We start from the raw sequence: 12,479 nt of genomic DNA, 5'->3' as shown, positions 1-12,479 counted from the left end.
ACCATTGACCTCTGTTTCCATGCTGGCAGTTCCCTCACACCCACCTGGTTTTGTGACTCTGTTTTTGTAACTGCTTCTCCCCCTGCCTGGAAGACTTTTCACATCTCTTTCTTCCTGGTGAAATTCCAAATTGTTAAGACTCCTATCCTCCTTATCCCCAGGCTGAGCACACTGCTGCCCTAGGGGCATTGCTGTTCCTTGAGCTACCACACAGCTTTTTAGCACTTTCCACACGAGGCTGAGGAAGAAACCTTGCAAAGGAGGTCATATTTGACCCAGTTCTTGAAGGGGGTTACGTTTATGAGACATAGGATTGTTAATTTTATGTGTCAACTTGGCTAAGCTACACTGCCCAGTTCTTTGGTCAACCCACAGTCTGGATGCCGCCATGAAGGTATTTTTAGATGTGACTGAAATTTAAGTCAGCCAATTTTGAGTAAAGTACATTACCCTTTGATATGGTTTGACTGTGTCCCCACCCAAATCTCAACTTGAATTGTGTCTCCCAGAATTTCTGCATGTTGTGGAAGGTACCCAGAGGGAGGTAATTGAATCATGGGGGCCAGTCTTTTCCATGCTATTCTCATGATAGTGAATAGGTGTCACAAGATCTGATGGGTTTATCAGGGGTTTCTGCTTTTGCTTCTCTCTCATTTTCTCTTGCCACTGCCATGTAAGAAGTGCCTTTTGCCTTCTGCCATGATTCTGAAGCCTCCCCAGACATGTGGAACTGTAAGTCCAATTAAATCTCTTTTTCTTCCCCATCTCAGGTATGTCTTCATCAGCAGCATGAAAACAGACTAATACAGTACATTGGTACCAATAGAGTGGGGCGTTGCTGAAAAAATACCCAAAAATGTGGAAGCAACTTTGGAACTGGGTAACAGGCGGAGGCTGGAACACTTTGGAGGGCTCAGAAGAAGATAGGAAAATGTGGAAAAGTTTGAAACTCCCTAGAGACTTGTTGAATGGCTTTGCCCAAAATGCTGATAATGATACGGACAATAAAATCCAAGCTGAGGTGGTCTCAGTTGGAGATAAGGAACTTGTTGGAAAGTGGAGTAAAGGTGACTCTTGTTGTTTTAGCAAAGAGATTTGGCAGCATTTTTCCCCTGCCCTAGAGATTTGTGGAATTTTGAAGTTGAGAAAAATGATTTAGGGTAACTGGCAGAAGAAATGTCTAAGCAGCAAAACATTCAAGAGGTGACTTGGGTGCTGTTAAAGGCTTTCAGTTTTATAAGGCAAGCAGAGCATAAAAGTTTGGAAAATCTGCAACCTGACTATGTGATAGAAAAGAAAAACCCATTTTCTGGGGAGAAATTCAAGCCGGCTGCATAAATTTGCATAAGTAGCGAGGGGCCCACTGTTAATCGTCAAGACCATGGAGAAAATGTCTCCAGGCCATGTCAGAGACCTTCACGTCAGTCCCTCCCATCACATGCCTGGAGGCCCAGAAGGAAAATGTTGTTTCATGAGCCAGGCCCAGGGTCCCTGTGCTGTCTGCAGCCTAGAGACTTGGAGCTCCATGTCCCAGCCATCCCAGCCTTGGCTGAAAGGGGCCAACCTACAGCTTGGGCTGTGGCTTCAGAGGGTGGAAGCTCTAAGGTTTGGCAGCTTCCACATGGTGTTGAGCCTGCAAGTGCACAAAAGTCAAGAACTGAGGTTTGAGAGCCTCTGCCTAAATTTCAGAACATGTGTGGAAATGCCAGGATGCCCAGGCAAAATTTGCTGCAGGGGCGGGGCCCTCATGGACAACCTCTGCTAGGGCAGCTTGGAAGGAATGTGGGGCTGGAGCCCCCACACAGAGTCCCTACTGGGGCAGTGCCTAGTGGAGCTGTGAGAAAAGGGCCACTCTCCTCCAGACCCCACAATGGTAGATCCACCTACAGCTTGCACCGTACACCTGAAAAAGCCACAGACACTCAATGCCAGCCTGTGAAAGTAGCCAGCAGGGAGGCTGTACCCTGCAAAGCCACAGAGGCAGAGCTGCCCAAGACCACGGGAACCCACATCTTGTATCAGGGTGACGTGGATGTGAGACCTGGAGGCAAAAGAGATCATTTTGGAGCTGTAAAATTTGACTGCCCCTCTGGATTTCAGATTGCATGGGCCTTGTAACCCCTTTGTTTTGGCCAATTATTTCTCCCATTTGGAATAGCTATCTTTACTCTATACCTGTACCCTCATTGTATCTAGGAAGTAACTAGCTTGCTTTTGATTTATAGGCTTATAGGCAGAAGGGACTTGCCTTGTCTCAGATGAGACTTTGGACTGTGGACTTTGGGGTTAATGCTGAAATGAGTTAAGAGTTTAGGGGACTGTTGAGAAGGTATGATTGGTTTTCAAATGTGAGGACATGAAATTTGGAGGGACCAGTGGTGGAATGATATGGTTTGGCTGTGTCCCCACCCAAATCTCAACTTGAATTGTATCTCCCAGAATTTCCAAGTGTTGTGGGAGGGACCCAAGGGGAGGCAATTGAATCATAGAGGCCAGTCTTTCCAGTGTTATTCTCATGATAATGAATAAGTCTCACAAGGTCTGATGGGTTTATCAGGGACTTCCACTTTGGCTTCTCTCTCATTTTCTTTTGCTGCCACCATGTAAGAAGTGCCTTTCACCTCCCACCATGATTCTGAGGCCTCCTCAGCCATGTAGAATTGTAAGTCCAATTAAATTCTCTTTTTCTTCCCTGTCTCAGGTATGACTTTATCAGCAGCATGAAAACAGACTTATACAACCTCCATAATGTGAGTGATTCTCACAATCAGGTGAAGGCCTTAAGAACAAAGACTGAGGTCTCTCCAAGAATATGGATTCTCCTCAAAACTGCAATGCAAAAACCCTGTCCATGCTTGCATCCTGCTGCCCAGCAGAATTCAGATTCAAGATGATGATATCAACCCACCTGACTTTCCAGCCTGCTGGCCTACCCTGCAAATTTCAAACTTGCCAGATTTCACACAGTCATGTGTGGCAATTATTTATGATAAGCAAACAAATGTGTGTGTGTGTTTGTGTGTGTGTGTTTGTGTGTGTGTGTGTGTGTCCTATTAGTTCTGTTTCACTGGAGAACTCTAATACATGGCGGAAAAAAGAAAGAAGAGCATTTCAGAAAGAAGGAACAAAATACAAAATACAGACCTCCTGGTTGGCTCTGGAATAGCTGGCTTGTAGGATGTGCTGGGACACAGAAAAACAAAGCTGGAGCGGGAGCTCAGAACCAGTCTCTCATGGGAGTCATTTCAGACATATAAGCGGAGTTACAGCATGATTCATTCTGTGCTTTGGAGTAACTACTCCAGTGGCAGAGTTGGGGTCAAAGTAAAATAACTGCAGGCAGATATGTCAATTAGGGGTAATTGAAAAAAATGCAAGTCAAATGTAGTAAGGGCATATAGCGGGGCACCTGGAATGGATGGGAGGGGATCTGTTGAGATACAGGACAGAATCAAGCAACATGATATGGTGGCTGGCTTGCTGCACTGTGGATGCTGAGCCTATGCCTCATGCATCTGGCACCCAAGGGCCTAGTGTGCCTGGAACATGGCACTCAATGATGTTTGTTAAATTAAGGAATAAATGGAAGACTACACAGGAGGAGAAAGAGAAAGGATAAAAGATAATCTTCATGCTTCTACATCAGAATGGCCATTTTTTTCCTTTCTATAGCTTTTTAAAGTTCTACATCTCCTTGCCCATCCATAAATTTGGATAGTCTAGAAAGAATCTGGAACCAGGTGAGTTTAGCTGTCCAGAAAACTTATTCTCCCTTGGCCTGATTTCCAATTTTGTAGTGCATCCAATCTCATCCTTTTTTCTTTCCTCACTTCTCCTTTGTATCATTTTGAGCCAGGAATGTATGAGATATGATCCATGAATGCAAGGACAGGTTGTCTCAGCAAGGAGATCGAGTTTAATGAGGGGGGAAAGAAATCAAGGTTAGTCAGAAAAATGAAATATTAAGTTTTCAAACTTAGGAGAAAAGACCTACCTATACAGCATGGAGAGGCAGAAAAATAGAAAGACAGCAAGAGTAATGTTGAGTATTTTGCAATCACATGATTGCAAGAACGAAGCCATAGTTTGACCAAATGGTTTTGCCAAAAGCCAGATTGTATATTGCACCACCTCAATCACCTTGTCAAGAAATCTTCTCCCTTTTGGCAATAATATCATACCAAGACAAAAAGCCCTTGCAAATTAAGTAAGTACTAATTATAGGCAGAGTAGTATAGTAGCTTATGGCCAAGCTAGCTCCATCTAGGGAAACATGCAGGAAGGTGTCTGACAGAATGTCATACCACAAATACAGTATGAGGTAAGAGGTAAAATTGAAGTTAAGTATAAAACGCTGAAGTGCCAAGTACAGATTGGTTTATTCACAACCAGTACCAATTAATCAAATGATGGGTAGCCATGATGCCTCACCTATTGGGTCCAGTGGCCTTACCTCCTCAAAGAGAGTTTGAACTGAAAAATGAAAGAGGTACAGTTAGGGACTGCAGCACCTGGAGCTTCAAATGACACAAATTGGCTGGAAGGGTTGAGACCACATAAAGAGGAATGTAGAACTAGACATCAAAAGCAACTATATGATTTTCAACATACGTTCATTGCTCTTGGGAAGATCCATCTTCTAAAAAGCACTCTATAAACAGACTAAATAGAATGGGAGAATATATTTGCAAACTATGCATCTGACAAAGTTCTCATATTTGGCATGTACAAGGAACTTAAATTTACAAGCAAAAAACAAACAATCCCATTAAAAATGGGCAAAGTACATGAACAGACACTTCTCAAAGGAAGACATACACACGGCCAACAAGCATATGAAAAAATGCTGAACATCACTAATCATTAGAGAAATACAAATTAAACCAGAGGTCCCCCCGTCCAGGCCACAGGCCAGTACCCATCCATAGCCTGTAAGGAAGCAGGCCACGCAGCAGGAGGTAAGCGAGCATTACCACCTGAACTCCACCTCCTATCAGCTGAGTGGCAGCAGTAGATCCTCATGAGAGCATGAACCCTATTGTGAACTGTGTGTGTGAGGGGTCTAGGTTGCGTGCTCCCTATGAGAATCTAATACCTGATGATCTGAAGTGGAACAGCTTCATCCCAAAACTATCCCCTACCTTCAGTCTGTGGAAAAACTGTCTTCCACTATACCAGTTCCTGATGCCAAAAAGGTTGGGGACCACTAAATTACACCACAATGAGATACCATCTCACACCAGTCCAAATGGGTATTATTAAAAAGGCAAAAAATAACAGATGCTGGCAATGTTGCAGAGAAAAGGGAATGTTTATATGCTGTTGGTGGAGACATAAATTAGTTCAGCCACTGTGGAAAGCAGTTTGAAGATTTCTCAAAGAACTTAAAACAAAGCTACTATTCAACCCAGCAATCCTATTACTGGGTATGTACCCAAAAGAAAATAAATCGTTCTACCAAAAAGACACATGCACTCATATGTTCACTGCTGTGCTACTCACAATAATAAAGACATGGAATCAACCTAAATGCCCGTCAACAGTGGACTGGATAATGGTACATATCCAGCATGGATTACTACAAATCCATAAAAAAGAATGAAATCATGCACTTTGCAGCAACATGGATGGCACTGGAGGGCATTATTCTAAGCAAATTAATGCAGGAACAGAAAACCAAATACCACACGTTCTCACTTCAGTGGGAGCTGAACACTGAGTACACATGGACACAAAGAAGGGACCAATAGACAACCGAGGCATACTTGAGGGTGGAAGGTGGAAGAGGATGAGGATCAAGAAACTAACTATCAAGTACTAAGCTTATTATCTGAGTGACCAAATAATTCATACAATAAACCCCTATGACATGCAATTTACCCACATAACAAACCTGCACAGGTACCCCCAAAACTAAAATAAAAGTTGGAGGAAAAAAGAATCTTCTTCCAATAAATTTTTCTAAATATAGGCTTAAAAATTCCTTTTTGTGTTAAAATTCTTCCATTCACTGAAAAAAAACAGTCAATATTAAGTCATACTGAAAGCAAGTTTCTATTTACTTTTAGGATTTGATTTATCTATGGGCATGTGTGGCAGAAAGAAACTTCTTCCATTACCACCTTCTCAATGTGTGCTAACAAACTCTTTATTTTGTTAAACTCTTCCATGTTATGAATAAAAACAATTAATGATGAGCCATTCATTAAAAATAAATATAAATTTAAAAAATAAAAATAAAAAGCACTCTAATGTGGGTTCTGAGCAATTAATTTGTTTCCTCCTATCGGCCAAAAGAATTGCTAAAAATAGGGCAATGGGAAAAATTAATTTCAGTTTTAAATTATCTACCAGTAATAAGGCATTTCTTGAGGACGACTGTGCTATTAAATTTTATTCTTCCATTGGGAAAATTCACACTTTAAGAATAAACTTTTAAACATTTGACATAAAACGTACTCTCGTTCAAGAGTTACATCCTCAGTGAAGGTGGGCAGAGTAGCACCAGATGACTGATGCTCTCTTTTCTTGGAACTGCAAGACAGCTTCATGGCCCCAGCCATTCTGAACAACACTTTTTCTTTATTGGTTCAAGTTAATCAGCCAGGCCACAATAAAATGCCTCTAGCTCTGGATGCCAATCAAAACAGAAGAATTCATGCAGGTAAAGGAAGTTGCCATCCGTAGTTGTCATCATATATCTGTGCATCTGTCTTAAAAGTAACATGGTCAAGCAGGAAGACTGCAGGACTGGGGCATCACACACTATGGGCTCGCAATTCAGCCTGGCCTTCACTAACTAGGTGATGTTTGGAGAGTACTTAGCCTGTTTGCATCTCCACATCCTTCTCATCTATAAAACAGGTTTTATCATATCATCCTAATAGTTCTGCAAGAATCATACATAATAATATAAAATGCCTGGCACCTGGGTGGCCCTCTAGAAATAGCCATACTCCAGGCTTTTGGAGATTGGTTACATTTTTCCAATTAGCACTTCCCAGGCAGCATTGCCTAGGACTCGGGCTCCCAGAGCGAGCGCTCAGGATATGCTTTTTGTTAATTCTTTCATCCCTGTCCACTGTAGACTGCAAAGTCATGAAAATAGAAGTGGAGCGAGTGATAAAATGAAATAGCCAGTGGATCTGAACACCAGCTCTAGTCTCATTTCTCCACTAACCAGCAATGGGACCTAAGCCTAGTCTCTTATCTTCTTGGTCTCTATTTTCTCCTTTGTAACATGAGAACATTGCTCTACAGGATCCCTGTGATCCCCCTCCATTTTTGAGGGTCATGATTCTAGGGGAAATTTTCATTCAAAATATGGGACTCTACAAACCATATCTAAAAAAAAATTACTGGGTCTTTTTGTGTGTATGTGTTCTGGGTCATTGGGTGACGGTTATAATGATGGCAGTGGACGGGTTTGCTTTATTCCGTGTTGCCAGTTTCTTGTGAAGTGCTTATGGAAAATTCATAGAAATCTTGTTATGGTACTAAGCAAACATAATTCTTTTATGTGCTTACGTTCTTTCTTCTATTTTCCATGTTTTAAATTTCCATATTGCTTTGGTCCAACTTCCCAATGGCCCTTTCACATTAAAATGAATCTTTAAGACTGTAATAACGCAAACATTGACAACTGAGTAGAATAATAAAAAATTGTGCATAAGATGACAAATGAACTGCAAGTCATATCATCCTGGAAGGGAGATATCACTGAACCTGCTGAGTGACGTTGGCATCCTTCAGAACAAATGTGCAGTGCTTTCTCCAGCTGCTATTTTCATATCTGATGGCATTAAAAAAAAAATACTAAACCTTTGTTGGATGTTCCTGTTCTTTTCTGAACTCTGATCAAATAGTCCCAAAGTTTGGCAAACTGGCTTATAAGGTACTAGGAGGATAAAAAGTAAACTTTCCAGCTTGTCTAAAGGGATGGTGAAAACGGGACTATTTCAATAGCTGTTCATTTGCTTTCTTGTTACCGGAAAATTCATGGCTGTTACAAGAAATATGTATTTGGAGGAGGCTTGTTTTATGTGATTTCTCCTATCCCCTGTCTATTAAATCAAATGGATGTACTTCATCGTGTGAGTGCTGGGAGCCTTCCCCTGCGGCATGCAGTGATGTGGCGCTGGGGGAGGGGGTGAGCAAGCAGCCTGAAAGAGCAACAGGAAAAGATGGTTGGAAGTGCGCTCCTCATCACAAATATGTGTCTTCAATATTTAGTTGTTGTGGCAGGAAAACGCCAACAAATACATGAACTGTAAACCATCTGGCTTGAAATATGTTCAAATATGACTGTTCATCTTGAAAAATGAAATCTATGGAATTCTGGCATCCACTTTGACTTTTGAGAGATGAACAGCTTGGATATGCAAAGAAGGGATTTCTAGACTAGCCTTCTTAAACTTTAAATTTTCCTGAACTCAGAAGTTAAATGATTCACTGCCTAGAAAGGAAAACTTTGCTTTCACTTTTACGCTTTCATGAAAACCACTGACTCCTTGAAAATGCCTGGGACTGTATCTGTGTCTTGTGTGTCAAAAAGCAGAGAAGTAAATGTGGTTCTATATGGATTATTAAATGTTTATTAAGTTCTAATATGTGCTAGACGCAATATAAAACACTTAAAGAGCATGATAATCCTGGCTTTCACCAAATTTCAAAATTGAACATTTAAAACTTTCAGAACTGGAGACTGAATTGTGCCACTTAATTTGGGTTAAAAAATGATGAATTAGTCAACTCTGTTCTCTTATGAACTGGGATCCTCAGGTAACCTAGCATCAATGCCCTACCAGAAGCAGCTATCCCATCAACTTTGAGAAAGGTTTTAGGTGACTTGATAAATGGAGAGAAGACATGCATTGCAAACGTATGTGAGCGATGATGAAGTTGAGGGTGGGAGAATGGGAAGGGAACCAAACAGACATTCTGGGCTTAGACCAGACCAAAAGCGACTGCAAGAAGAGGAATGGAGGCAGGGATGTTTTTCCCCTGCTGCTTGATGTTTTAGGAGCATGAACAAGACTCCGAGAGAACTTAGAGATTCAAACTTACTTTCCTCCTTCTCTTCTTCACACTATTTTCTTTTATAAAAGCCACCTCAATCCACCTTATCTGAAGGATTCTCCCTGGAGGCTCTTACCTAGGTCTCTTCATGTGTCAGGAGCCCCCAGCTGTGCAATTTCTACCACTTGAGGATAGCCTCACCTTTAAATGATTCTTCAGCCATTGCACATGTACCTGTGGCCTCCCCAGCTGTGTTGTAAGCTTCCAAATAGAGAAGCCAGACCCCTAATACCCGCTGTGCCTAGGATTGTGTGATGCAGGCAGTGGACTCAGAGAGTATTTGTTTGAGACTGTGAGAGTTGGATAAAGGAAAGAATCATGCCACAGATATGGGGGAAAGCTTCAGTGGTTAATGTAAACCAAGTTTGTGACGCAAGCCACTTTTAAATGATATTAAGAGAATACAGTGTTTTCTGAAATAAAAGCCTAATATACTTAATTCAGCAAAGGTAAAATACTAATTTAAATTAATTAAATTTTATTTAAATATCAGATATATGTTAATATATGGATTTTTTTCTTTTGTTCTTCTTTTCCTTTAAAAATGAAATTTATCCAACATATAATTTATCTAATATAATTACATAATTATCACAATAAACACTCCTCAAAATAACCATGTAAGGATCTGGGATTATATGTGTTTGCATTTTTTCTTTTGTTGCCATTAATGTTCACCTTAGTACTTAAATGTTTATAAATGCTTTAGGAAAAGGCAAAAACATATTTCATGCTTAGGAGAGAATAATTTTGCAATGCTATTTTTATACGTTATGAATTCTGCTACATCCACAGGGAAACTAGATCACAGGAGGCAGCAACAAAATATACTAGGTGATCAATCTTGCTCTTGAAGATCAAAGTATTTCTTTGTTAGGTCAACTGATCAACTAAGGAACTAAAAATAACTAAAATATAATAGAGCAAAACCAGTCAAGGAAAGTAGCATCGTTAGTGTAGAGTTTGCTTTCACATACACAAGCAATTAACCTGCTTTTTGTAAATGTATTTGTTCTGTTTCCCTCCTACTTTTTCCATTATAGTAGGTTTGTTACTGGTGAGATTTACAAGGGAAAAAGCCCACATCATCTTTTGTGGTGAGCTGGAAGAGTCAACGAATATACCCATTTAATTAGAAAGCCGGTAGCCACCTCAGAAACAAGGCAAATTTCACTTCATTTGTTCTGAGAAATGAAGTGAGCACTACCTATTAGTGATGAAAACAAATAGGTGAAAATAGATCAAATCTGAACATTTGTATTGTTTCTGTAGATTTTTGTACAATTCCCTTTCTCTTTAAACACAACCCCATTAACTTGGGAATCATTTCTTAGAAAGTGATTGAGAGTCTTGATTTCAACTGTGATCGGTACAGATTCCTTCCATGAAGTAAAAACTGAGATTGACCTCTGGGCATGATATGCCTCCCAGAATTTTCACCAGGTAAATTAGCAAATAATGAGAGCAACCTAATACCTTGTTTATAAAAACTGAGTGCTCGTGTAAAGGAGCCCGCAGGTGGAACTGAGTTGGACTTTTGTGTGTGATAGAAGACATGGTATCATGAGTCTTAGGAAGTCTGATCCCAATATTGCAAAACAATCATTGGTGTCATCAGGTTACTCTTAAAAGTATTAATAAAAATAGAAAAGTTGAAAAAAAGTATATTCATAAATTATACAAAACTGTTGAGCTCTGAATGAATTTGAATATAATTTGAAGTCCACATATGATTCTTCAATATGAATGAACATCATTGCAAATTTTATAAAAATAAAATCTATGAAGAAAAATGCCCAAGTTAAATCATGAGCTATACTTCCATAATACAATTGTTAACCATCTTTGTATACTGTAAATGAATAATAGCTACACTTTAACATAACATAACGTTCTTTACATATTCAAAATGAGGAATAAAGAAATCACATTTAGAAATAAGGATGGAGCATGTAAAGATTAATATTTAAAACTAAACTTTAAGTTTTATTTTTACTGTAATACTAGAAATATTCTAAGCAATGAACAAAAAAGTGTGACCATACTTTTTTTTTTTTTGAGACGGAGTCTCACTCTGTCGCCCAGGCTGGATTGCGGTAGCATGACCTCGGCTCACTGCAACCTCCACCTCCCAGGTTCAAGTGATTCTCCTGCCTCAGCCTCCCGAGTAGCTGGGATTACAGGCATGTGCCACCAAGCCCGGCTAATTTTTTGTGTGTGTATTTTTAGTAGAGACGGGGTTTCACCGTGTTAGCCAGGATGGTCTCAATCTCCTGACCTTGTGATCTGCCCGCCTCGACCTCCCAAAATGCTGGGATTACAGGTGTGAGCCACAGCGCCCGGCCAACCATACATTATTATTCAGCAATATAAGTCTCTCCTTTGTAACACTGTGTAAAGAACACAGAAGGCAAGAACATTTCAACTCTTCCTCACACTCATTGAATCTAAAATAGAAGAGATAGTATAAAATTCTAGATGTATTCTCTCTGAATTAATTTTTATAACCCAACTGAATAAGACCTCTAAGATATGTAAATCCTAAACACTTCAGAAATAACAAATCATTTTATCATGGAAGATTATTGGCTTAAAGAAATGAATATAAAGACTTTACATCTTTATATTGCTCACGGTTAAAGAAGCTACTAAAGATATCTTACTAACTGCACTCTAATTTCAGGTCAATGCTGCCAAAAATGCCTATGCTTTCATATATTTCTACAGTGAAAAAATCCCTAAAAAACGATGTCTTTCCAAGAAGTCAATTTACTATATTTTTTATGGGCCAATCCAAGACTTCTCCAAAAGAAGCATCATCTTGTTTATGTGTGAGTGTGTTTATGAGTGTGTGTATGTATTAGGTAGATGAGGAGTGAAGGGGGAATGGGAATGACCCTACAAGGTAGGTGTTATTAGTCCCATTAAACTAATGTGGAAAATGAGAATCAAAAGAGGTAACACATCAGAGCTGGGTGACAAGTAGAAAACTCACCTGTTTGTCAAAATACTTAACCAGGATGAATGAGGAGGCAGAAGGATCAAGGGGAGAACACGGGGCAGAGCCTTCTTTGTGGCTTTCACGGGAAGAAAGGGGCAAGTTTGTATAATCAGGGGAGGAGGTTTAAGACTGGATGGTTTGAATAGATTCTGCAGGCCCTCAGCTACAGGTGTGGTTGGTCTCTCGTCCAGTACCTGGCTCTGAGGTGATCAAGGGCAGGAGAAAGGTTGACTCTATGTATGAGAGTTTAATGAAAGAGAGGGTTAGGGGTTTGGACTATGTTTGGTTTGCATATCAAAGACATGCTCCCAAACCAGTTGTTTGCTATCACTAGGAATGAGCTAACCCTAACTTGAGCAGTTTCTCCCCAAGACTGCAAGATCCTCAGATGTCAATGCAC

Source organism: Pan paniscus, chromosome 5 (genome assembly GCF_029289425.2).
Source record: "Pan paniscus chromosome 5, NHGRI_mPanPan1-v2.0_pri, whole genome shotgun sequence".
In the NCBI taxonomy this organism is placed as follows: domain Eukaryota; kingdom Metazoa; phylum Chordata; class Mammalia; order Primates; family Hominidae; genus Pan; species Pan paniscus.
This window is presented reverse-complemented; position numbering follows the sequence as displayed.